The sequence below is a fragment of the Anser anser genome, assembly GCF_964211835.1.
Source record: "Anser anser genome assembly, chromosome: 8".
NCBI classification, from domain to species: Eukaryota; Metazoa; Chordata; class Aves; order Anseriformes; family Anatidae; genus Anser; species Anser anser.
In genome coordinates, this window is record NC_139728.1 from 14,192,885 (window position 1) to 14,220,802 (window position 27,918).

Consider the following 27,918-nt stretch of genomic DNA (forward strand, 5'->3'; position numbering starts at 1 on the left):
AAAGTTATCTAAATCTAACAAACTCACTAATTTAGGGTGAACTAATTAAGTTCTACCCAGCAGGAAATTGTTAGACACCAGGTCCTTCCACTTACGGATGTGACCTGTCTTTCTTTTTGTCCCTTTCACTCTTTTTAGAGTGATGTTTTCATAATTATTCCATTATTCTTTTCTATTTTGAGTAATGAACCCAAATAAGAAATAAGGACTTAGTTCAATTACCTAAGCTATTGCTGTCAGAGAATGAAGCCAAGATTACAAAATTCTATCGCTTCTAATGGAAGGGAAGAGAAACCTCTTAAATGCCCTTGTTGGAATTTTTAGTGTGATGTACAAAGACTGTTCTAACAATAACAGCTTAGTAAACGAAAGCAATAAATGAACAGATTCAGGGCTAAGCCTCCTGAAAATAATAAAATATATGAAATAGCACTGTTTAGAAATATTAAAAAAGAAACACATACTGTGGTGAAAAGGGTAGCCACTGTTACATGTAACTTCTATTATTAAGTCTGGGAAAGATCCACATACCTGGTTTTGCTGAAGGATACAGTGCTTGGTCATACTATAACTCAGCCCTGGCCAAGCCCAAGTTGTTTTTGTCCCCTCTCAATTAAGAATGGCTCTGGAGCTTCTCCTGGCTCTTCAAAGAGCTTTGTCCAGTTTCTTAAGACAACAGGTTGTGTCTGGTGGTTCTCAGCCACATTAAAATTTTGTTGTGTAGCCCATGGGCTCAGGCAAATTGTCCACTATGAAGAAAACATTAAATAATTATAAAACACTTCTGTAGAAAAAGTCATCTACATTTTTCATAGTCCTTGAAATGCTGAATTGCAACATATATCTATTTTAAAATATTGCATTCTTAAGATTAGCAGTACTATCTGTGCACACACTAACGCATTTTGCACAAGGTGAATATATCTTTTTTTTTTTAAACCTATCACCACTGCTATGAGTAGCTGTGAATTATTTGTTCTGTCTTGCAAAATTATTTGCATTATATTTTCTAATGATGGCTGTCTGTTAGCAAGTATGCAAAACAGAAGCTGTAGCATATGTCCTGGTAAATGAAATAGGCTGTCAGAGATGGCTAGAAGAGCTAGCCCAAGGTATTTGTTGAGGTATCTATCCCATGCCAGAAGTGGCTGAGGCACTTCAGGAAAAAATCTTTTCAGAAAGAGAGAACATAACTTATCCTTAGATCTTGTAATGAAGTTGCCTCTAAGTGAGAGGAAAGGTATGGATTCTGCTTCAAGGCTCAGGCAGATATTCAGTTTTCTTCATAAGCAGTTTGTTTTTCTCCTTCTGTGAGTCCTGACTGCTTTGGTAGATGATCCAATAGTAACAGTATGTGGCAGTTGTTCCACCCAACTCCTGCCTGCTCATCTGCTGCTGAAGAAGCAGCTGTGCCTTGCATTGGCTTGTGCAGCAGCTAATTCCAGGGGTGGAAAGCATCGCAGCAGCGTGTAATTGCTAACACAACAATAGAGTTATTCTTCTTTTCCATTAGCACTTGCAGCTTCATGCTCCCTTTCTAATCCCTTTGTTGCACCAGCCCGTCTCTTTGTCACTGTCCCTGCAATTATAGAAGTTATTGATATTATTATGCTGGTGCAGGAGATAAGCTAGACTGCCACACAAAGAAATTCCAAAATGTAGGTGAAACATGATGATCTAATGCAAGGGAAAAATAAAATACATGCAGAGAATAAAACAAATATAGTCAGTCAAATATAGTCAGTATAATAAATGTGATCAGCCTAACACCGTAAAAATACAACCAGCCTGTAAATAGTTGTTACGTATACTGATTAAGTAAACTTTTAATGTACATCACTTCAGCTTGTCAAATTCCTAATGGTATAAATCCATCATGTTACTCCTCCTCCAAGCTCACTGGGACAACTAGGAATTTATAGAGTAATTAAAATGCATCTCATTATACTTAACCATCTTTTTTTTTTTCTCTAAATATATATAAGGCACTGATATTTATTGCATAATTTCCTTAATCCCTTTTTCAGCAGATATTGTCCACTAAGTATCAGGTATTCTTTCTTATTCCATTATACCTGTTTTAGGATTATAGTAGAGTATCTGGAGGAAAAAGAATTGATCATAAATGTGGACCTGATTTACAGATAGAAGGATGCTTTTGAATTCATGTTATTGTGTTTGACAGCTTCTAGCTTCCCTGGGCATTAGTAATAGAAAGCCATTGACAAGAGACATTCAACAGCAAAACAGTAAGCTGGCCAATAAAGTAGACATAATTGCACTAAATCTTTTTTTTTTTTTTTTTTTTTTTTTTTCAGATCAAGAATCTTTCCTGAGGATGGGCTTTCAGCTCCTGAAGATGGTGAGCAGGAATGTAAGTACATAGATCAGCCCTTTGGGAAAGAGCTTTAATTAGACATTGCCATGGACTGAGGCAGGATGTTAGCCTGTGAAACCTTTTCCAAATGGTAATGGGACAGAGAGGGTCAATAAGAACAAGGATTTGGGAGGGAATGGTTATTAAAAAAATAGTATGCAGCAAGAGGAAATGTTAACAAGTCAGTAACTGTTATCAATAGACATCGAAACTCTGTTTTCCTCCTGACAAAGTGGAAGGGTGCCTTCTAAGGTCCCCTCTAAGGTCCCCAAGTGTACTGAGCACGTGTGCTTTAGATGAAAGGTGTTCTGTAAAAAATGAACTGCAGTTATGCTGTTACAGATCATTTTGTAATGTGCAGATATGCAGGGATCTTATTAAGGGTTGCCTTGCCAGCTTAGATTTTAAATCTTTGCTGGAATGTCATTAATTATCTGTTTATCTATAACAGAGTAGGAGGATGATGTCTCTGAATAGCATGCTGAATTCAGAATTATTATCTGAGAAAACAATACCTGTCTTGCAAAGTTCATAATAGGCAGAATGTGAGTCATGTTTGCAGTTAACAGTTCTGCATTTAAAAAGAACCTTTTGTTTGTGTGTCAGCTCCCTTGTTTCTACACTATCCTTCCAGAGACAAAAGAACAAATGTCATCCTGTAAACAATGGGAGAGTACAAAACCCATATAACTTGGTAGTCAGAGCTTTAGCATAAATAATGAGGTTTTCAAGTTACTACAACTCAGAAATTCAAGGGCATGTCAAAAGGAAGCAGCATGTTTTCCATTAATCTTATCGACACTTAGTTATTACACTTTCTTTGAAAGGAGGCTGATATTTCAAATAATAAAACTTAATGAGAGAGTCATTCCTCTGCTCAGTCATAAAATATGTTAATGTGATCAACAAGTTTCTGACACATCATTGGCTGGGGAACATGGGGACTGAAGAGGAGAAAGAAAAAGAATTTCAAGAGCAGGTTTCTGTAGGGAATAATTTATCCATATGTCTATTTGGCTTGTGACATAATTCATCGTTAGGGAAGTCAGGTATGTTATGTTACACCTACAGTCGAGACAGACTGAGACATTTTACTAGAAGCAGGAGACAGAAGAAATACTATAGGCCAACAAAGTCTGTTTATTACTTTTCATTCTGGAGTTCACTGTTCTCTTCAGACTCTCTGAGGACACATATTTTCTTGGGTATATTATAAATGCCCTGTACAGATCAGTAGGATTGTAATACTGTTAAAGCTTCCCATAGAAGGGTGAAATAAATGCTTTCAGTGAACACTTGACAAATCATGACTTTGCTGGAAGAATCCTCTACAGTTTGGAGGACATCTTCAAAGCCCAGCAACTACTTATGCTCAGCTTTAATTCACCTTCATAACGCAGCTGCAAACATGTTATGTGCCTTGAAATACATGGTTTGGTAATCTAACTACAGCTGATATTGTTATGGTTAAAATATCTATGTTTTGTACTTTATGGTTAAGCCATGTGTAGAGGTAACCTGAGATGTATTTCTTATTAGACTACTTCTGAAATTGTTTAATCATACTGCAGGACACAAATACCTGATGTTTAGAGATTTATTAACTGCTTATAGCAAAAACTAAACATTGAAACTGAAATATTAAATGGGAGACTTTTATCAAGCATTTAAATTTCTGGATCACATATTTGTGAAAACATTAATTTTTTCATACATTCATATATTTAAAACCCATTGAGTGAATTCTGAGCGTCTACATATTGTAATGGTTTGTTTTTACTAGGTGCATACTGTTTGTCACAGTCTTGGAAGAAGAAAATGCATGTCAAGCAAGATAACTGACACAGAATAATGAGACCTCAGACTAGAAAAAACACATTCTCCCCTTTCCTTCTGTTTCTCTCCTCTCCCTTCCTCCTTCTCGCAGCTGTCACTTAAACTATTGATTATAATAAGGTATTATGTTTCATCACATTTGACCAAACATTCAAATAAAGCAGAATTGGTTGGACTTGGTACTTGGGGACATGGTTTAGTGGGTGACATTGGTGGTAGGGTGATGGTTGGACCAGATGACCCTGGAGGTCTTTTCCAACCCTAATGATTCTATGAGTCTATGAATTCAAGAGGTTTTGTGAAATTGTAGAGGTTGTCCAATCCATACAAAGATTTTGTGCTGATACAAAGGAATGCTGCTTTTTCATTATTATTATTCTTTTAATTCCAACACCTCAGTGATTCCTTTACATGGTGTTTTATCTTAATTTATCCTGTAATGTCTATCTTTTCATGAAGTGATACTCTATTAAATATGTTAATAATATTTCAGACATCAAAATAGCGCACAATGCACAGCTGGAAAGGGAAAGTAAAATTTCTCAGGGAGAGTTAGAGCAGTCATTATAGAATAAAAGTCATATTAAACAGTTTTCCTCCTTGTGTAAAATAAACCTATAAAACAGGATAAAACAGAACAGGATTCATCTGATATCTTACTATGACTTTGTTGTGAAAAAATCAATAATTGTAAGTAACACAGAATCACAGAATGGTCAAAGTTGAAAGAGACCCCTGGAGGTCATTTTGTCCAACCCCATGCCCAGGAACATGTCCTTTTTTCATGGCTTTTGAAGATCTTCAAGGAGGAAGAATCTACCACTTCTCTGAGCAACCTGTTCCATTGTTCAGTCACCTGCAGAGTTGTCTCTTATGTTGCATGTCTCTTTGGTACTAGGGAGCCCAGAACTGGGAACAGTATTCCTGGTGTGACCTTCCCAGTGCTAAGTAGAAAGGAAGGATCACATCCATTGACATGCTAACAACAGTCATCCTAATGCAGCCCAGGATACCTGAAGAGATCAGTGATCAGTGGCCTTCCTTTATTTATTTATTTATTTGGTTGGTTGGTTGGTTGGTTGGTTTGTTTTGGTTTGGTTTTTGTTTGTTTGTTTGTTTGTTTTTTTCTCCAAACCACAACATGGATGACCAGTATAGAACTGTACAAATGAGAAACAAGTATCCTATTTACATTTCCTGTTGTGTAATGGGAATATATGTAATCAAATCTGAATTTGGCACAAGATTCATTTACCTCATCAATGGAAGTAACAATATATGCCTTATACTAATAAAGAACAGAGAAGTTGAAAAAAACAGTAACCAATTCTACAGTGTAAATACCACCCCATTACTGAATATAAGGGTCAGAAATATGTACTCTGTAGGAATCTTTCACTACTAAACCTGGGATGTTCCCAGTGGAGAGCTAGAAATGTGTTTTCAGACTCTTAAAAATGTCCAGAGAATGTTCCTGTTCTCTTACACCTTCACTTTATATAAAATCCTAAAAAATGAAGTCGCTCCTAGCTTGCATGTGAATTTACACCAAAATGTTTCAAACAATTCCATACACCCTTAAGTACGAACTGAGCTGAGTTAGTTTGAACTCAGGGGAATGGTTCAAATGCTTAAAATTAACTTTGCTCATTTGCAGATTTGACTATTTGGTATATTGACTCATTCTCATTTATGACTGATTTTTTTAATGGTGCACATTTCAGTGACACTTCCAGAAATGCAAATATTATCTCCATTTTATGACATCGTTTCTTGTTCAGCCATGTGTTACCTCAGAATATCTTTCCCCCTCAGCAAAAATCAATAGTAAAATAATTTTAAATATTTGGTAAATAAAGGAGACCCTAAAAATAAAATTAAAATAAATAAAGACCATCCTTTTACATCTATATGACTTTATTTAGTTAAAAAACACAGTTCTGGTTAAAAAATTAAATACTATATCTCTCATTTAGATACAGTATATAAGGAGATGTAGCCAACCAAATAATAAGGCCATAAAAATGGAAGTGACAAAATAATGGTCTTGTTTTGTTCTCCATCTTCCCTCTTCAAAATAAATAATCTCAGGCAACAGAACAAGGAGATAAACATAGAATGCAGTTCAAATTGAAATGAGAGATAAAGAAAATATTTACTTCCTAAAATATTCTCACCTGAATAGCAGTCAAAAAATGGGCTTTCAAGATGATATTGACTGAAATATTTAGCTGATTTATTCTGTCATCACACTTCCTTACTGTGCACGCAGAATTTGGTGTTCACTAAGTTGGTAATATTTTCTGATCTTTCAGATAATGTTAACTAATCTTTCCATGAACTGTAGAAGCCATAAGTCTTGCTAGATGTAATAAACACACTATCCAAAGCAAGAACCTTGAATTTACTTTACTTTAGACTGCTGTTATCCTAACAATCTTGCAGCTGTACTTTTTTGTTCTTGTTGAATTTGGCATAACTAGAAGTTAATGTATTAGTGAAGATCATCTCACACACACAAAAAGGCAGCCATCACTAAGGGAGAATGTGCCATCCAGCATTTGTGGCTTAAGGTATATTGGGTTTACAAAAGAAGGTTTTGGTAGAGGGGGCTTCAGCCTGCATCATCGGCGTTGAAGACAGAGGCTCTGCTTTGTCTATGTCCTTGTTTGTGAGGTTTGTGACCAACACAACCGAGAAGGGTTGTACTAGTTATTCCACCATCTGCAGCAACCTTTCATCTCTCAGGTAATAGAGACTATGGGAGGGAAGAGAACAAGAAATGGGACTGAACTATTTCTTCTTCCTGAGCTCAGAAAATTCAGAGAGGCATTCTAGAAAGTAGCAGGAAGCACCCATCGGATGGTCCTCAAAATTCTCTATGAGAAATTAGGGTATGTTAAAGATGTTAGGAGAATGGTGCCCCACAAAGGCACTTTGAGCACCTGAACTAAAATCCACTTCTGGGAAGCATTTTTCTTTGTTCACATTTTAAGCCTAGAAAGAGTAAGCTCCCTCCTCCACACGCTATTCTTGCAATAATAAAGTATTCTGAGCAGAGCAGCAAAGCATACATACCCTGTGTATTTAAAAAATGTCTTCCATTGGTCTGCTAAAACCAAGTTTAAGACTGTTCATTTATGAAAGCTGTGAGACCTTTTTTCATGATGTTCTAATTTGTAACAATCTATTAAGTTGCACCACCAGCTCTGTTGTGTGCTTAGGCACAAATTGCTGAGAGAAAATGTTTTAGTGCATTTCATTTCCATGTATTCAGTTGCAATATATTTACAGTTCTGTGAATTGTGATGTAGATGTAAATAAGTTTCCCCCTTGTATGTAAGCACTTTGTGGTATATTTCTGTGCTCATTGAAAGTAAATGGATAGCAACATTACAGTGCTGTGAATCATAATTTGTGCCTGGCTTCTTGGATCATCAATTTCAAAATATATCAGAACATATTGTTATAGAATAAACAGTACAACTCAGTTTGAGTCTTTCTTGCTCTCCCGGGAGCTGAAAGTACTGCAAAGTGCTCCGGAATTCATTCAGTTGCCTCCCTTTAGAGGAGCTAATAAACTGAGGTTCCTTCTCCCTGTCTCTGGGATTAGGCTAAATCCAATTGCATCTTTCCAAACAAATACAGCTGCTGGTTAAACATCCTTTCTGATGTATGAAAAAAGTAAGAGAGTGGAATTCTTCATGTCTTATCAAATCCTGTTAAAACACAGGTGCCTTCAAGGTCTCTAATCTTATATCCTTACACATATAGAAAACTCCCATAAAAGCCAGAAGCCAATTTCTGACACATAATGTGGACCCCTCCCCCTCCCCCTTTCTAATGGAATCAGTGTGAAGGTCATTTTAATCACTAAACGAAGAGCAACAAAAATGATAATTCAATTGATCTGTCTTTGTCATCTCTAAGTATTTGCATTACCGACTTTCTTTTCAGATTAAGTTAAATCAAGATCATCCCTGGTCAATCTTGTTGACATACAGTCCTCTTCTAATCATATTTAATGAAAATTGCATGGATATCAAAATCATTTATAAGAAACAGGAGAAAAAAATGAACCTTTCTCACCAAGGACAAAGCATGACTTATCTAGAATGCATTGACTACATCACATATAAAAATCACAATCTTATTTTTTAAATTTATTTTGGCTTTGCAGGGGACATAATGAATGAAATCAGGGAGGTGCACAAAATTGACTGCAGATGTCACATAAATTTACAAGAAGGACAAGAAGGAGCATTGGGGGAAGCACAAGCCTCTCAGCTTCACCTTAATCTCTGGGAAGGCTATGGAGTGCATCCTCCTTAAGTCTCCTCTTCTTCATGTGTTTCCAGGCCCGTACTGAACTGTTCAAGACGGGGAAGAGCCAGCATGGGTATTAAAAGAGCAAACCAAGCATGGTTGACCTGATTGCTTTCTGTGGTGAATCAAGTGGACATGTAGACAAGGAAAAAGCAGTGGATGATTTTTACATTGGTTTTAGCAAGGTCTGTGACAGAGTCCCCAAGAAATGCTTCCCACCAAACCAGTGAATATCGACAGGATAAGGGCATGATAAGGTGCCTGGAAAATGGACTGGAAAACTGGACTCAAAGGGTGGTGATCCGTGATACAAAGTGCAGCCAGTGGCAGCCCTCAGGTATCAGTACGGATGATCTTTATTAGTGGTGATAGGACAAAGCACTCTCACAGCAAGTTTGTAGACAATGTCACACTCAGATATGCCCAGATATTCTGCAGGGACCTCAAGAACATCAAGAGACCTCAACAGGACTGAGAAATGGGTTAAGAGAACCCTCATAACCCAGGGTAAATGCCTCAAGTTTAGATAACCTCATGTATTAGTACAGGCCCCAGGGCAAATGGCTGGAAAACAGTTGTGCAGAAAAAGCCTCGAGAATCGTTATGCACTATGAGGTGACCAAGTGTCTGAAGTATGCCCTTGCAGTAGCAAGTCAAGCACTCTTTTGGTTGTATTAAGAGCTGTGTAGCCAATAGTTCAAGGGGAGGGACTCTTCCTCTCCATTTGGCCCTTGTAAGACTGTGTCTGAAGTACTGTGTCCACTTTTGGGTATGCAGTATAAGACAGATTTGGGCATACTAGAGCAAAGCCATTAATACTTAGGGGGCTGGCCAAAGTGATATAAAAAGATAGGCTGATAGAAATTGGTCTTTTCAGTCTGAAGAAGTGAAGATTTGGGGTAGACCTTAGTGCTGTCCACAGCTACCTGATGGCAGGGTGTAGAGTAGATAGAGGCATACTCTTCTCATGTGCAAAGCAATAAGAACAATTGTCAACAGAAACAAGCTGGAACATGGGAAATTCTGATTAGATGTAAGGAAAAATGCTTGCCGTGTGGTTTGCCTAACACTTGGCACAGTTTTATCAGATATGTTTTGGAATTTGCATTCTTGAAGATAGATAACCAAAACTCAACTGGAAAAGGCCCTGAATAGCCTGCTGTAACTGTACCTGTTTTAACTGAGAGATTGGACTAGATGACCTCTGAAGATCCCCTCCAACCTATAATATTACTCTATGTCTCCAGTGTATGGCAGCATACTTGCTAAGTGTTATGTTTTTATCCTGGATAGAGGAGAAAAGAAAGCAGAGGAGGGAAATTTGTTATAAGTCACATGTGCTTGGGTTACCAGTTCTTTGACATTACCTTTCAATCATTAGCCAGAGGCCATTATTTCTGCTTGTCTGAGTACCCTTGATGTGTATAAGAAAAAAAGGATAAAGTGTCTAAAATGTTTTTCCAACAAGAAAATTTGACGATAGAATGTCTCCTCAAACTGTCCTTGTCCTGTTTTCTCTCTCCTGTGAAGTTCCTAAATTCCCTTATTTTCTGTTTTAAAAAAGCTATAACTTTCCAGTATTCATTCAAATTAAATGAATGAATTATCTGTTGGTAAGTTGTACCTTGTGAAGCTATTGCAAGATGGTAAAAAGGAGGAAGATTTTATCTTTTCTCCTTTCTTATATGATTCAAAGCAGTGTAGGAACACTTGCATAACAACAGTAGCAAAGTCATACTTAGATGAGAGAGGGCAAAGGCACTGGAACAGAGAAGAAAAACGAACTGCATCTATATCTGAAACAACAGCTGAAAAAAAGTTTTCAAAGGAAAGGTAAATTCACAAATATTTTGTAAACTTTCTCTAAGATTGATTTCAAACCTTGAAAGTGTCTAACTTTGATATTCTGCCAACTTCAATCTGTCTTTTACTTTTCCAAGCAACTGCCTGTACTGGTATCATATTCTCCATCCTTGGAAAATGTTAACCCTATTTGCAGAATGAAAAGGAAAATCTAAAGTTAAAAGCTCTTCTCTCTTGATCTGCACAAACACCTTGAAAGCTGTTGACCTGTTTGGATTAAAGTATATGTCTACAGCATGTTAAAATTACACATCTGGCATTTTTTATGAGAATGTTTCAGGAGACTTGATTAACTTCAAATGACAGCTTTGAATCTTTGCTTAATGGGAAGTTGATGGTAAATTAATCTCTTTAAACCTGACAGAAACTATCAAAAATGTAAGTTAGCAGAAGTTTTTACACCTGTATTTTACTATGTTGTCTGAATGTGTGTGGAGGAGCTTGTGTAGCAACTGGTCTCATTTTGTTTTATGTCAGTTTCTAAGATTAAGTATCTATTTACTGATGACTGTAAGTATTCTAATATTTTACCTCTATGCACAAAACCATTGTCCCCAGTGCCGTGGAAGGATAGGAAGCTTCTCAGGAGCATTATGTTCCTTTTACTAAACATACATATATGTATAATAAAGTACACACTGGTTTGTCATGGCTCCAAGTGGGGTTCTGTAATCCCCATGGCCAGTTTTTTACACTGAGTTCATTGACACAGAGCTATTATGGACACGTTTACTGTAGCATGGAGGACAGGTATGCACAAAGAAGCAGAACTTGAACCCAGTGAAAAGCTAAAAAAGATTTTATCTTCTTCCAATATCTTACCGTTTTCTCAGACTTTAACATACTGCCAGTCTGTGTTTCTTTGATTCCTAGCATATATATTTTACTGCAGATTGGTAAAACATCCTCAAAACAGTCTTAGAGCTGTCTGCTCTAAAACCATCACCAAAGGAATCACCAGGTAGATTTGGAGCTTGTAAAATTACTTTATTTCAGTATTTTATTATTATTATTTTCAGTTTAATATATTATGAGACAGAGTAGAAGTGAAGACCTTGCTGGGTCTTCAGATTTTCCATTTTTCTTCTGTCTTTTAACTACCCTACAGACACATGTGATAGCTATACAAAAAGACATCACCTATGAAGCTGGTTCCCCTCCATGGGAATATGCAGAGTGCTCTGGTGAATACCTGTATACTAATAAATTACACAACTAACACAGTGTTAAAGGAATAGTCCATAATGTCTTGAGGCCAAGAATGATTCTTTCATCCTGATATGGCAATAATAGGTACGTGTAGATAAGTAACATTCACGGTGACAAAACATGTACCTAAGAAGCATTAATTTGAAAAATATCCGTTAATCAGGAGTTAAGGAATTTTTATTAAATTGTATTGTAAATCTATGAAGCAGGGAGATTAACAGTTGTCTGTTAAGTCAAATACAGGGTTTAATAAAAGTTCACATGAAATTCATGCCATTTCCCACTGTAGCATAACCACCATCCCACTCCAAGAAACAGTAACAAGACTAATGTGACAAGTTCCAGTATTTTAAATACAATTTAAGCTTAAATTTAAACTCAGTCCCTTATATTTTCATTATTGATTTCATAATCTTATTTATTAAATTCACTGAGAAATAAGGTAGTGGTTTCTATGGGTATTCCCATGAAGATGATACACTGATCAAAGTTAATTATACAAGTGAACAAAAAATTAATAATACCATTCCAAAACTCCTAAATCTCAAAATTGTTTTGGACTTATTACAAATACTTCACATTTCAACAAAGATGAGCGTAGAAAAGAGGCCATCACACTGTTTCTTTTGGTATATTTTCAAGTGCTTTTGTTTAGTCTTGTATTTTTGTTTGCAAGCACAGACTTGTAGGATAAGCACAAGCAGTATTAACACATGCTTCATGTATTCTTGAAAGCATGTAAGTACTAAATTCCAGGTGCCTTCATCACTTCCAAACTCATCTATCAATCATAATTTTTTCTCTGTACTTTCTTCCTAAACAACTATGAAGTGCTTTCCTGCCAAGATGAATGCAAAAGAGGGTGGAGTGGGTTCGCAAGTGTATAGCCATTCTTTAAATTATACTGACATCTGTGCTTAAACACTCAGCAGTTCCATTTCTGAAAGTATTATGACAGAAAAATGCTCCCACCTTTATTTCTCTTCTGTACACAGCTAAGTCTCTCACACAAAATGCTTTTCAGAAACTGTATATATCAATTATTTTATCCTTGATGGGAAGAATAGCTAGCAATAACTTATCTTATAAAATAGCAGAGAATGCCATTAAAGAGTAACATTAAAATGTGATATAGTTTTGTAGCTGGAAAACAATAACTATAAGAAATATTAAGGGAATGTGTTCTCTTTTTTTTTTTTATTTCTATGCCAGCGAGTCAGAAGTTTTCACCACCACTGGCAAGAAAGAATAGATCATTTTTGTATTTTTCAAGGTAGTCGGAGCAAAACTGAAGCTGTAGAAATACAGAGATCAAAATCACAAACAAATTTCACAGTTTTTGATATTTTGCAAATTGACTTATTTTTAATTTTGCATTAAAATTTTGTCAAATGTTTCAGTTGTCAAAAATGTCTGAATCCTTTTATAAAATGAGGAAAAAAAAAAGGATTACATTTAAAATGCGTTGCTAAAAATACCAACTGTAGATAAAACCATTTGTTCACATGTATAGGTAAGTCTATTTTCATCTTGTCTCTGCTGTGTAACCTAACACTTCTTTTTATCTGTGTAACCAAGTTTTTTATAGTTGCCATGAGGAACATATGACAAAGTGCTTTGGGAATTGGAGAAAGAAACCATCCAGCAGACAGTCTTTGTCTATCAACAGTACAGAAGTGTTTGCAGTATAGTAGGTAGAAATGTGTAAACACAGCTGAGATAGCTGGAAGAGATTTCACATTGTGCTTCTATATCTGTAGAATAAATCTGGCATTATGAGTTTGGCATACCTTGTGCTATTTTACATCTGTAGCTCTAAGATTAGAAACCACGCAATTATGGAATGATTGCTTTTCTGCTAGGGAGAGAGTGGGAGACTGTTCAGAAATTACCAAGAAGGTTGAAGGAAGGAAAGGGAAGAGGGAGAGGGGAGGAAAAGTTGTTACATTTCCATTTTGCTTTAATATAAAATTCTGCTGGAGTACATAAATTGGCAAATACTTGCACTTCTTTATTAGTACAAATGCTTGTTGTCTGTTTTAATATATTAGGACACCAATAAATCTGGTATAGCTAGTCTCTGCTTAGATTGATGTAAAAAACAGGAATACACTACCTCACTCCTGTATACTGTAATTAAATGGCTTTTCAAAGTTATTTATGTATGACTGCATGGGAAAAAAATAACAAAAACAAGAAAAGAATTGCAGATCTTTTTTTTTTTTTTTCCCTCCTTTTTTTCAACTATTTGCAAAGGAAGCTAACGATGGAATACTACAATCTTTTCCAGAAATGTTGTTCTGACTGTAAAAGAACTGTTTCTTTAAATAGCCCATGGATATATCTTTACTCTAATCTTAAATAATTGCTTTTCATTCTGTACTTCCTAAGTATATGTATATATATTTTATGTATGTGTAAACTATGCAAAGAAATAGGTACCATAAATGAAATGCATATGTAGGATCCAGGTGTCAATAAATATATATTTTTTACTCACTCTGAATTTACTTATTACTGTAGCCTAATAAATGGCGATATATTAACATTGATGCAGATTTTCATATGACTCTCCATTTACCATTTCCACACCTTACCATTCCTTCAAAATGTGAGAATGACTTCAAACACCTATGAAGATTATTCTACCTGTAGTACAATGCCAAAATTTTCTTAAATGTCTTCCCACATGAAAAAGGATAATGAAGTCAACCTACTATGAATGAGAGCTTGAATTTTTCTCTCACTGCATTATTTCCAGCTAAATGTTTTTGATAGATTTGATCTCGGCTGGGCAACTCACGGTAGAAAGGCAAGTTGTTTGGAAAATACCAAACAAAAGATATTTATGTTGTAGAAGCTTGGCAATTTAGGGAATGTGGAAGCTTCAGGCAAACAGGGACATTAAACATCTACACTTTGTATTTTCAAGCACTAGAAATATTAAAAAACAAAAACAAAAACATTCTACATCTGGGCAACCAGAATGGCTAGCTGTGTCTGATTTTGGTTGAAGTGGTCCTGGTTTATGCCCAGGGGGTCTTCCATCACCAGCTGCATTCATGCAGTGACCCTGAAGTCTGAGCCTTGTAGCACCTAATTGAAAATCCAACCATAAAGCATTATCTTCCTACCTTATTGTGTCACAAAGTGTCACATTATTATCTGAATGTAAAGGTAAGGACAAAAGAGGATTATCTGAACAAAAGAAAAGATTAAATCTCAGTCCGAGCACTGGAAAGACCGGATGAGGGTGGCACTTGGTAATTGGACATCTTTGCACTGCCTAGTGAATCAGCAAACACTCAGATGATTTGTGAGACTTTGAGTATTCAGAGGCATGACTGACAGATTCTGCAGTGAAACACCTTACTCTTTCCATAGGCAAGATAAAACTCCTGTGGTCTCACATATGTCTCCCAGTTCTACTTCTAATCCTCTTTTTGCTTTCAGATTTACAGTTCCTCCCATCTCTTATTTCTCAGAGCTGGATTACAAAATGTAAATGCAAATGTAAAAGACCACATCATCCCTCTTCATATGTTTTGTTTTGTTTTGTTTTGTTTTGTTTTGTTTTTTCATCAGATTTCATGGGATCACAGGATAACTCAAGCGGGAAAGGACCTCAGGAAGTCTGTCTCTATTTCACCTTCTGTTCAAAGCAGAACAGCTTTGGCATCAGGCCAAGTTGCTCAGGACTTGATCCTGTCATGTCTTGAAAACCTCCAAGGATGGAAATTGCACAACCTCTTTGTTGAGTCCTCATGGGGAAAAACCTTATACCTGGAATCCCCATGTCCTGTACCTTCAACATGGGAACCATATAATCAACCATGAATGCTGGAGGACTCCCCTGGCAGAGTCATTGCTGCCCACAGGGATGAGCAGCACAGACAAGACTTTACAGTCTTTCTACAGTGATCTGGACTCTGCTTATAAGTAACCAGCAAACTTCCCCAGACATGAAATTAGTCAGTTTATGGGCATCCATTCCCTGCAGGAGTGAATCTCCAATACCTACCAACCTGCTTATCTTCTTTCCGTGCGTATTTGATTAAGGCTCAGCTGATGTCTGCACTCAAGGAATTTGTCTTCCTCATTTTTTCCCAGCATATTAATTTGGTCTATGACTACAGATCTGGATGTGGAGAAGGAGTTGTAGATGAGTTACCAGAAATCATGTTTCCAGCCTTTCTCAGGAGTTTCCACCCACAGATCATTTGGGGATAGTTTCTAGATCCCCTCCTTTCTCACAGTATGAGTCTCTTGGGTCCACAGGGGCTCTCTGAAAACCCTGTTGATCTCCTGTTCATCCTCCCTGATGGCTACCTCTTCTTCATCTCCTTCACCTGGTGCCTCAGAACCTCCTACAAGTGAGGCCACTGCTTCCACCAGCTAATGCATCTGGAAGTACCTGTCCCTTGAGACCTGAGCTGAGTCCCTCAGGAGATCTGCCACTTTACAGAAAACATTCTGGATTAACATTCATTGTTCGATAATGATTAACTCATCAAACAATTAATGTATTATCAAATTCCTTACAACTTCAGGTTTTCTTAACAGTCAGTATTTTCTAGATTTCAGCAGTACTTTATAAATGATGTCTCATAAGAACTTTTAAACTAAATTTCATATTCCCTTTCCCTGTTATATAGACCTGCAAGCACCTAATTAACTTCTGAAATGAGGAGTTAGGACTCTTTGAAAAATATAATTCCAGCTTATATCAGGATTAGCAACATCTTTATTGCAAATATCTCAGTTCTTGATCAAATGTAATCTGAATATTTAAGTTATTAAAGCAGGGTTCTCTCTTGCTCCACTTTAGACACAGCTAAGATCTTACAAAAATAGGGAGATGTATATTTTATCCACTATTTAAACAGGATAGAATGTCATAATTTTAGTTCTACATGGAAACATAGCCACATGTTTTGTAGAACTGCCATACACTTTTGTGTGCTTAATGATGGCCTAAACCCTAAATTTTTCCTTGCGGTCATTATCAGCAAAGTGATAAATTGTATTTCTATTTATTTACCTTCCTCTCTATTAATTTATCAGAAGCTTAGAGAATCTGAAGTGTGGTTTGTGGCTGTACTTTAGGTCTCCTTGTGCACAACCTGAAATTAATTTTTCCCAGAATACATTAGAGCATTACAAAATACACTATAAGATCAACAATGAAGCTAGTTTTGCACACAGTTTAAGTAATTTCCCTCAGTCAATCAAATCCTTGCATACTTGAAAGGGTGAAAGGGTAAAACTGTTCTTGAGCTTCCAAACACTAATGAAGTTATTTAGTTTTACCATTTTGTTGCAAATAAACATAATGTTAGGTCCCATTAGAGATATGTATATGACATATTTCACCTGAATACATTTACCCATTTACCATTTCCCCTTCTTTCCACCACAGTGATGTGAATTACTTGCTTTGTTACAAAATTAAGCATTGGTTAGGTATTGGGACGGGTTGCCCAGGGAGGTGGTGGAGTCACCATCCCTGGGGATGTTTAAGGAAAGGTTGGACGTGGTGCTTAGGGACATGGTTTAGTGGGTGACAGTGGTGGTAGGGGAACTGTTGGACCAGACGATCTTGGAGGTCTTTTCTAACCTTAATGATTCTATGATTCTGTGAAAATATATTATCCGTATATTGTTCCTCATAAGAAGAAAGTGGTTTATAGATGAAAATAAAATATAAACACCCACAAAACCTGATAAAAACTGACAAGTTGCTAAAAATATACTAGGTATGTTATACGTGGCTTTCCTTTGACTGGAATAATTGCCTAAAGTGACTTGAAAATTAAACTGATATTCACATTTTAAAGAAAAGGTACAGCATTGAAGAAGCTTCCAGGGTGGAGTGTAGCTGCACTACCTAAACATTCCCTAGGTCTCCAGCCTTAGATGTTATTGTACTGGGGGAACCTGGTGTGCTGGCTCTAAGGAACAGCATGGAGCGTAAAGCGGAGTGGAGACACCACAGCTAGGCTCTGTGACAAGAGGGGGACTTGATTGTTGTTGTGCACACCAAGACTGGTAAGCTGCACGTTTGCTACCCCAAATACTTGTCATGTTTTTGACAAAATGCTGTACTCTAGTGAACTTTGCTCATTATATCATTATAATACCAAAACACATCTCCATCCCAAAAACTACCTGCTTCCAAGGTAAGACCATCTCTCACTGAGCATGTGCTCTGAATTTCTCAGAGCCTATACCTTTAAACAAAAGTGAGAAAACTTTTCACCAATTGTAAACAAGATATGCATGACTAGAGTCACTCAAGCTCCACCTAAAGATAGAAAATAATATAAATTGGTTTAAGAGAGAGAATGTGAGGGAAGATACCATTGTGACTTGTGGGATCAGTCGATTGGGATGCCTCTGGGTAAGTTTTTAATACTTGGTTATACCAGGTGTCTCCGCAGAAACGTAGAAATATCTAGAGTCCTTGTGCCTTTTAGCACATTAATAGCCAGGCTGTGTTACTCATACTTGTGGCATGCTACTGTGCTTTACAGACAGTGAATTTATCGCCAGCAATCCAAAGAACCTGTGTACCTGTTGCTTTAATAAATTGCACTAGATTGCATTGAACCCAGCTGTGACAGTTTCCATTGAACGGGACCAAACTCTTTAGGTGTGACCATGGTAGTTCATGGAATGCGATTAGTGCTATGTTATTTGTGAATCCGTAATCGTGATAGTTCAGTACCCTGAACACAACCGGACTTATAATGGATAATTGGCTACACTCTTTAGCACAACATTGTGTTAATGAAAGCTCTGCCATTAAGGGGTATTAACAGGACAGACATTTAAGCTGTTCCTGTAATCAATTCCTCAGTTGGTAGATGATGACAATCTTATCCAATTAGAACAGTGGCAAGTGTATAATTATTGTATTTTCCAGAGGGGAAAAGAAAAAAAAAAAAAAGTCAGTAAATTTTAGCTAAGTATGCACAGTTCACTCACTAGTGATTTAATGCAGAGCAGAAAAGATTGACAATATATGTGGTGGATAAATATATACAAAACAAAAAAGAATAACAAGAATTAATTCTTCTGATTTAATAAGGCACTATTTGACAAACATATTCAAAATGTTGAAATTACAAAACATTCATTCATATGGCTGAGCTTGTTTTGATATAAGACATGGACAAAGAAGTTCATAAATATATATTAATAATTATGTCCAATGAATTGATATATGCCACTGTGAGGTCCTTTTTTATGTTCTGAAAGATCAATTAGATATGTTTATTGAACAAATTCTATTAAGAAACTGAAATGCATTGTTGAGTGACTAAGAATTTGTGGAAAAAAAAAATCCGTTGTGAAAAAGCTGTTATAGTAAGATCACTAAATCACGTTGGGGCATGTATTTTATGAGCTCTTAATGCATGAGTAAAACTGTTTCTGTTTTTGTTTGTTTGCTATTTTTTGTTGTTAGTTATCTAATAGATATTTTTCTCTGTCTGCAGCTTTCTAGTTGTTGCTGATCCTTGCTGCCTCATCAGCAAAACTGGTATTTCTGGACTGGTAAAACTAGACAAGAGGAAATGACCTTAAGTTGTGCCAGTTGGATATTGGGAAAAATTTCTTCACTGAAAAGTTTGTGAAGTACTGGAACAGCCTGCCCAGGGAAGTAGTTGAGACACCATCCCTTGAGATCTTCAAAAAACATGTAGATATAGAGCTTAGTGACATGGTTTAGTGGTGGACTTGTCAGTGCAAGGTTAAAGGTTGGAGTAGATGATCTTAGAGATCTTTTCCAACCTAAAGTATTCTAGGATTCTAGGACTCTGTCGAGACTGCTGAAACCAGGCATTCTCTTCCTGCCATTGATTTTTTTTTATTTTTTATTTTTAATGAAATATTCTAGGTAGCACAAGGTGGAAGAAAGGGAGGGAGGGAGGGAGGGAGGGGTGGGTGGGTCGGTGGGTTGTGTTTATTTGCCAAGTAGCTTATTTTCCTTTCAACAGGATTCCAGTAAATATTGTATCAGGAAAGGTGGGAGAATATTCACCAGAACATAGAAGGAAAAAAACCTTCTGCATTGCACACCAACTTAAATAGCAATAAATTTTGACCAAAAAAAAAAAGTGAAATAAGACACTCACCCTTAGCTAATTGCAGAGTCACGACAGTAAAGACAGATGGCAATCTACTATGACTATAATTCACTCATTGACTCAGGAAGTCACCCCTGTTCAAAGTTTGAAGGCTGAAGGAAACTTCCAGCAGTTTCATGACATGAGTCTTCCCTTCCCTTCCCTCCCCTTCCCCTTCCCCTTCCCTTCGCTTCTTTCCTTTCTTTTTTTTTTAATATAATTTATTTTTATTTTTTAAATATATATAAGGGAGACAAAGAATAATCCATTTGGGTAGTGTGATATTGTTCACAGTCATATTCTTTGTTAGAGAGATTGACTGCTAGTATTTTATTTCACCAATAAAAATAAATACATTTTAGTTGGGCATTCTCTTAATCTGCCTTTAGAAACAGCTTATAAGTAAACAAACAAATACATAAACTTTTCCTACAGCTCTATTACACATATTTGAATGAGCCTCTCAGCTCTTGACAACAGATAAAAATCGACTTTTGTGTTCTATGCCCCCAAAACAGTTTTCTCATAAACTTTAACCTTTTGCCTTAAAACTTCTGAATCTGAGCAAAAGAGTAACAAGTTTTTTCAGGAAGGCAGAAGAAATATAGTGTAATGACTTTGCAATTTCCAGTCTCAGCTAAACTAATCCTTGAAAAATGTTTCATTGAAATGAATAAAGCAGATTGTGAAAAACACTGACATTCAACATAGTGCTGATTAGACTGTGATAGTCAAAGTGGCCGTCAAACCAGAAGGTTGACCCTAACGAGATTAAAATAATAGTAAAAAAGCATAATATATATATATATTACTTTGAAATCTGAGAGCTCTTCCAACAGCTGAAGTCTGTCTCATTTACAGCACTCAGTTTCTACAGCAATAACATTCTCATTACAACAGTAGTTGACCAGACTTTAAATAAGTGCTTTTACTGAAAATATAAGGATTAATCCTTTTTGCTATTACTTTCAATCTTACTTCTTAAAGAGTCACCCATATATGACATTTATAAATGTGTGTACACTATGTATTAATTCAAACTAAGCCCTGTATTGAAGAATGCTAAGGCCCTTGAAATAAGCTATTTAATTCCCTTCCTTATCTAATTGCTGAGACTATTATTTAATGTCTCTTGTTTTTCTCTCTATTAATCTGTTTGCTTTAGTAAATTGCATTCCATTTTTCAACTCAGAAATAGTACAAATGAGAGGGAAAGCAAAGGCTTTAAACAACGGAATAATACATTTATTTGAAAGAACAAGTAAAAGGTGGCTGAGGAAACATCAAAATTACAGGGTGCCTGTCACAAATGGCCATCTGTAAATTAGGAAAAAGCTGGAAAGGGTCAGTGGGGTGAGATGGCTACTAATAAAATGAAGAACTATCACAAGGGCCCTAAGCTGCACTTGTAGCTCCAGAGAGCATTGGACCCTATTGCCCCTGGGCAGCTCTGGCCAGGGTTGAAAGTTGCTGGGTTTAATCTTACTGGTGGACTGGAGATGACAGAGATGAACTGCTGAAGCCAGAAAGACAAAATGCTGTGCTTAGGGTTTTAATTTTAAGCACAATTGCCACCATCCTTTTCATATCTTGTAACTAATAGGTATGAACAGGCACAGCTACAGAGAAAGCTCTAAAAAGCTTCTCTCTCCCTCAGTGTTATCTGCCTGGGTCATTCAGTTTGTAAATTATTGCTTGCATTTAACATGCAGTGCGATTTCTTTTCTTTTCTTTTCTTTTCTTTTCTTTTCTTTTCTTTTCTTTTCTTTTCTTTTCTTTTCTTTTCTTTTCTTTTCTTTTCTTTTCTTTTCTTTTCTTTTCTTTTCTTTTCTTTTCTTTTCTTTTCTTTTCTTTTCTTTTCTTTTCTTTTCTTTTCTTTTCTTTTCTTTTCTTTTCTTTTCTTTTCTTTTTTCCTTCTCCTAAGGACAAGCAGAGCAGAAAGGTTACATGGAATAAAAATATGGCTCCTGTTCATTCAGTAGCTTTCAGGTGTAGCTCTCATGCTGTTGATAACAGGCTGTATCTGCCCATCTCAGAAATAGGGCTGGTTGCTGACAGAGGAACTGCTGAAACCCAGCATATGCTTCAGATAGGGCAGGTAGCTCTTCCAAAAGAGGGATAAGGTGTCATGCCTGTAAATAGCTTAAATATGATGTGTTGCCTTATGTTGTGGTTTGGACTCCATACCAGTCCAAGAAGTCTATGAAAGTGCAGCAGAAGAGGTTTCTTCCCATGACACAAAAGCCTCATATGTTTGTTTGTTTGTTTTTCAAATTTTACTATAATGGTGATAGTTGTTATAAATTATTATTATTATTTTTATATAAAAAGCAATTTAGCCAAAAAACACCCCCCAAAAAACAAAAAACTAAATAAGTTAATCCTTACTTTACTATAATACCAATTCCTTACTTTACTATAATACCAATGGCTTTAATGTAGTCTGTAAAGACTGATTTCAGGATTGCTTTAAGTTTGTACACAAAGAACACATTTGTGTTTGAAGTTCACGTTGTTCCCAGCATGACTAAAATATTCTGTGATATGTAAATAAAATAATTGCATCATTTCTGAAAATTAGTTCTCTTTTCCTGACTGAGCTATGTTGTTGTAATGAGATTTGCATTATTTTCTGTATTCACAGCATGCCTTTGTACTGATGACTGGATACATAGATGTTTCAACAAAGTTCTTCCTATCAGCTCAGAAAGTACGTTATATTTTTCTCATGACATCAGTCAGTGCAGGCATGTAGTATGAAGGGCAACAGGAATTACAATGATCCCTGCTTTGAATGCTAATAGATATGTGTGCTTTGGTGGTATCTGACCTTCACAGGATAAATCCACACTGTCCTTTAAAAATCCACACTTTGTCCTTTAAAAATGTCCTTAGTGTTATAATTGTCATTCTAGTTACATGAAAAAGTGGGTAAAATATTCAAAATAAGTATACTCTTGATTTCAGATCCTTTTCACAAATCAACTACTAAGTTTTTAATTGATGTGCATCAATCTGTCATTTTTAAATGGATAGACACACTTTCTATAAACAAATAGTAGTCCGTAAATTATTCACAAGATCTTTATCACATCCAGTTTCTCTGTTGCATGTCACACAAAACTTACTTGTGTACATTTTCTTAACACTGAGCTGACAATTTTACCTATAGAACTTAACTTTAGGGAACACAGAAATGAATGAACAAATAAGTCTTTTGTTTCCTTCTACCTATTGCTGAATTTTTCTTGTATTAGTCAGTGCTGTGCTCTGGGGTTAAGTATCCTTCCACGTGCTTCCACAACATATTGGCCACGGCATCAATGACAAAATTACACAAGGGCCCTTCACCAATTAGAGAAAAGAGGTAGTTTTTTGGATGCTTCTCTGGTTTTCTTACCATGTTGGTGTTGGGAAGACTGGTCCACTGACTGAGTTTGCCCCAGGTGCGTGCAGTTTGGCAGGTTTCTGCGTGAGTATCACAAGGGAAGCATTGGTTTGCCATTTGCTCTGAGGGCAAGCACAGGGAAAAAGATTCCACAAAGTGCCTGCTGTGATTTTAACCATCACAGATCATAATACTATTGAAATTCTCAAAAATAGCCTTGGGGTTCCTCCCAAGAGAGAGTTTTGTTTTCCTGATGAAAAAACAGAACCTGCTAAAATCATATTAACACACCTTTTCATCAGGGATGCTTTCTAATGCAAATGGGTGGCATTTTTCCTGCCACCAAAAAGACTATCTTTGGGGACCAAGTGTGGCCACTTTTGTCCTCCCCATCTGATTCTGCTATGATGACCTATTAGTGCTCCCATATGTACCTGATATTAAAATCCAGTCTCTTCAGGTGGTCCATAATTTTTCGTGCCATGTGATTCGAACACTCAAATATGGCATCTACAAAAGAGTTTCTGTATTTTTATGGTGATATTGCATATAACCAAGGAAAATATATCAGCTAAAATTGAAAGCTTACAGCAATTCATCAGTAACTGCAGAACTATCCAAAAAGCAGGTTTCTGCTTAGTATTCAATATCTTGCAACACATGGCAATTTTGAATATTTTTCTTTTCGGCCATATTCATAAGCCATTGACTAGAGGTGGCCAAATACCTCCACTTCCTCTGGCGACAGCTACTGGGACTAACATGCTACCATGTTAGTTTTAAGGTTTATAAAGAGGTGTGTTTCTGTGCAGATGCTAAGTGGTAATATATTGAAAGGGATATATAGTGACTTACCTTTGCATTGTTGTCACCCACTTCCACATGGACTGTCCAACAAATCACCATGATCATCTCATTCCCGATTCCATAATATGTAAGTCTTTCTCAGAATTTTTACATCTTGTAGACAATAATAACAGAGTTCTTCTGCAGATCAAAAAATCCTCTTAAAATTAGTTGTGCGCCACACAAAGAATTAATTTTTCTCCTTAAGCATTGTGCTGTCCACTCTAAAATATTCAGGGTGTGGGACAAAATTTTGCTTTTCAGTAGCATTAGAAATAGAGAAATTAATCATCATCAGAGTATGAACGATGTGGGAATGGTGGCACAGTGCAATCTCTACTTTCTTGGTCTCTCTCCAAGCATTCCATTACATTCAAAACTTTCTGTTTGTATAAGTCTCAGTAGACCTAGGCTTTACTTTAAAGAGGTAAGCTGTTTGCCTTTTGATCAAATTATGATCTCTACATTCATCAGAGATAACAAACTTATCTTGTAGCCATAAATAATCTTTTACATGTAGAAAACTACATTCACGTGAAAGATTTTGTTTTAGGATCTCACTTGACTCACTGAGGTCTTAAAAGTAATTCAAACTTTTTTTTTTTTTTTTTTTAACATTCTATACTATACAGAGGCAGTAAACCTTTTGCTGTAGGCAATGTAATTACAGAAAAGACAAGCCTGGTACACTTTATACTAAACTGTACAATTTGTTTGCAAATTGAAAACTGTATGAAATAAAGTTAGAAACTTGTTGAATATCTGAAAAGTAGAACTACACTGTTTCTTTAAATTCAGTTAACTCATTGAAGAAATACTCAGCTATTGACTGAATTTATTGGAGTGACAGAGAAGGGCTTTGTTACTGTTGAATTCACTTAAGTGAATGCACAATGAGATTCTTCAAATTAGTGGAAAGTTTTTGGACAGCTAATATCTCAAAAAGCCTATTATATGTATTGATTACAACACTACAGAATGTTATAAAATTAATTATATTCTTCATACCTTAAAAAATGATTCCCTCATTTAGAAATATAATTACCTAATGTTGAAGTGTTTTTTTCTTGTTGGTTTTTTGTTTGTTTGGTTTAGCAGTGTATAATAACTTAGTTCTCCAGGCTTCATTTCTCTTGCCTCCTTCCTCTCCTTGTAAATATTGTTTCATATTTTAGGTAACATTTTTTTTTCTTTTCTTTTTTAAATACCAACATTTTATTCCAGGTGTTTGATGTTATTATATACAATGGACAGATTGACTCTAAAATAGCATCCTGGCTAATAAAACAAGAAACCACCAAATGATTATGGATTGCTCTGTAACATAGTAGGATAGTATGAATAGTGTCCTTCTCAAAATTTGAAAGCAGGACAAGGTTTTATTTAGGAACAAAAAATATGATTAATCTCCTAAAAAGGTAATTCCAAAGGACTCAGTTAGTAAAATCAAAACCCTGAAGATCTTTTTCATTTTTTTCCAAGAAAACTTTTTCCAATGATTTTTGTTTCAATTATTTATTTTTTTTTCAAGAAACACAAATATTGTTCCCATACATAGAGCCAAAATAAAAACACTGGGCTTGTCCTGATATGAACCATAATTTATATTTGCAATTACAGCACATAGGTAGAGAAATAATTGCTAAACATCAAGTATATTGTACGGCATCCATCTTTGTGGACAAGTTAGTTATCCAAATTACGGCAATCCTGCCATCTTGTTTATGCATTTGTACTTCCTCATCCAGGTATAAATCCTTGAAGCAACAAAGATTGAGAAATACTGAACAAAGAATGTGTTTTGTTACTGTTATTTCTCCTGTAGAAACTATTCTACTTCCTTGATGGTATCAGAGATCATCATTCTCCAGAGCTATTAATCTGACGTGTATTGACATTGTGTGATTGCAAAAGATGCTATTTATTTTCTGTTGCCTTACAGCTCTTACAGAAAAGAAATACTGTGATTCCTCAAGACTTAAGAAGAAAGTAGAAAGAGAGGAAAATGATAAAGTATGATAATTCAAGTGCAAGGAGATCAGATCCTAATACTCAAGACTGTTTGGGCTCTAAAACTACATATTTATTTATTTATTTATTTCCAGGTTTAGCTTAAAATTGGAATTTGGATGACTGGATTGAAGATAGTTTATTAGACATGGTGCTACTTTATTCCAAAACATTTTGTTTTTAAATAAAATACATCACTAAAAATTGCTTAGTCAGTAAAATAAATGAGTGGAACATGTCACTGGCTTTGCAGTCCCCTAATTGTGTAAGCAATTATCTAAAATAAATCTGTAAAATGAAAAAACGGTTGGTTATTACATAGACTCAATATGTCAAAACAAATAGCATAAATTTTTGTCTCAGAGTAGGATTTTTTATCATAAAATCCTTTAAATCCATCATGACAATGTATATAGATGTAAGGTTAGATATACTGATGATTACTTTCACAACCACAGTATCTAAATATGTCTAATATATAAAACAATGTTTTAATACAAGAACTATTACACCTGTAGAACTCTTTATCTGAGTACTTGTGAAATTCTATTTCATTTTCAGAAATAACTCAATTTCTTGTATCAGCGTTATTGAGTATCAGTGTTATTGAGAAAACAAGAGCTCTTTATCCATTTAGCACATCCATATAGTCAAAAATACAGCATATCGTTTATAAATGCAAGAACAAGTGATGAATTTTGACAATTGTGAATTTGCATAAGAAATTTTGCTTGATCTTTATTTCACATTCTTGATTTACTACTTGAAATAGGCTGGCCATTTGAAGATATGATTTTTTTAATTGTGCATTCAAAGATTAAAAAAAAAAAAAAAGACAATGACAGCATACAAAATCTGAAGCCTGTTATAGTCTGAAACAATGTGAAGGATGAGTTGCCAGGAGTTGAACTCGATGATCCTTGTGGGTCCCTTCCAACTCAGGATATTCAATGATTCTATGGATGTAGTCATGGCACCAAGACTGTCAGATTTTAAGAAGAGTTTGGACTGTACTCTTAGTTACAAGGTCTGAATTTTTGGGTAGAACTGTGTGGTGCCAGGAATTGGACTTGATGATCCTTGTGGGTCCTTTCCAACTCAGGATATTCTATGATTCTATGATTCTGTGAGGTGCTATATCTACATGTATAAATTAAGACTTATTAAGCACCATGAGCTAAAAAAAAAAAAAAAAAAAAAAAAAAAAAAAAAAGACATAGGTTTCCAAACTGAGGGATAATTTCCAAACTATGGGTATTGGAACTGACTTAAAACAGGTAACAGAAACATTTTAAAAAACTCAAAGTTTCTCCAGGAGTTTCTAAATAAAGTCACAGACCACATATGGACTATTCCTATTTTATGATGGTTATATAGTTTTATAAGCCTCAAATGGTGCTACAAACTTTGTCAATGGGATTTTTAAATAAAGTTGTGTACAAAGTGAGGAACAAAGGCTATACAAATTACTACCATTAAGAACTCAGAAGACATTCTTATTTAGGAAAAGTCAGTTCAATCATCTCTGCTCTTCCTTGGTAGATTTTTTAGTAAATGGACTTTCTCTTCAATCAAACATACAGACGTAGGCATCTGGTTCAGACAAGAACACCAAGAACTGGTCTATTTGCAGGAATTTTACAGGCAGAATGGTCTTGGTAGCAATGTTCAGATTTTTTTTTTTTTTAGGAGAATTATATCTAAAATTTAAATTATCCTCAACTCCACATCATATGGTGTTATGCTATCTGACTAAAAATCACTTAAAATAAGCACAAAGGGCAAGCAAGGATCAGAGAAATTAAAGTAGATGGAGGAAAGGGGTTCTTTGGATATGGCAGCAGCAGTCCTGGAGACCTCTGGATACCAAAGTCCACTAGGTTTATCTTCTTGGGGCATAGCCAAATCTGAATCTGCCAAATAAGTGAAAATAA

General features: G+C 35.7%; 1 long non-coding RNA gene across 7 annotated transcripts in view; it reads left to right on the forward strand.

The window, feature by feature from the left end:
• The window catches only part of LOC310903176, a 70,701-nt gene extending 43,502 nt beyond the window's left edge, over positions 1-27,199 (forward strand). Inside the window, exons 3-6 of one of the 7 annotated variants that reach the window (XR_014587328.1) lie at positions 2,319-2,374; positions 15,197-16,173; positions 22,385-22,450; positions 25,917-27,199. This is a non-coding gene — a long non-coding RNA (uncharacterized lncRNA). Of the gene's footprint in view, positions 1-2,318; positions 2,375-4,160; positions 8,379-15,196; positions 16,174-19,110; positions 19,529-22,384 lie in introns of those variants that run through there. The other 6 variants (XR_014587327.1, XR_014587329.1, XR_014587330.1 and 3 more) reach the window with 6 other exon arrangements.
• The last annotated feature ends 719 nt before the right edge of the window (positions 27,200-27,918 follow it).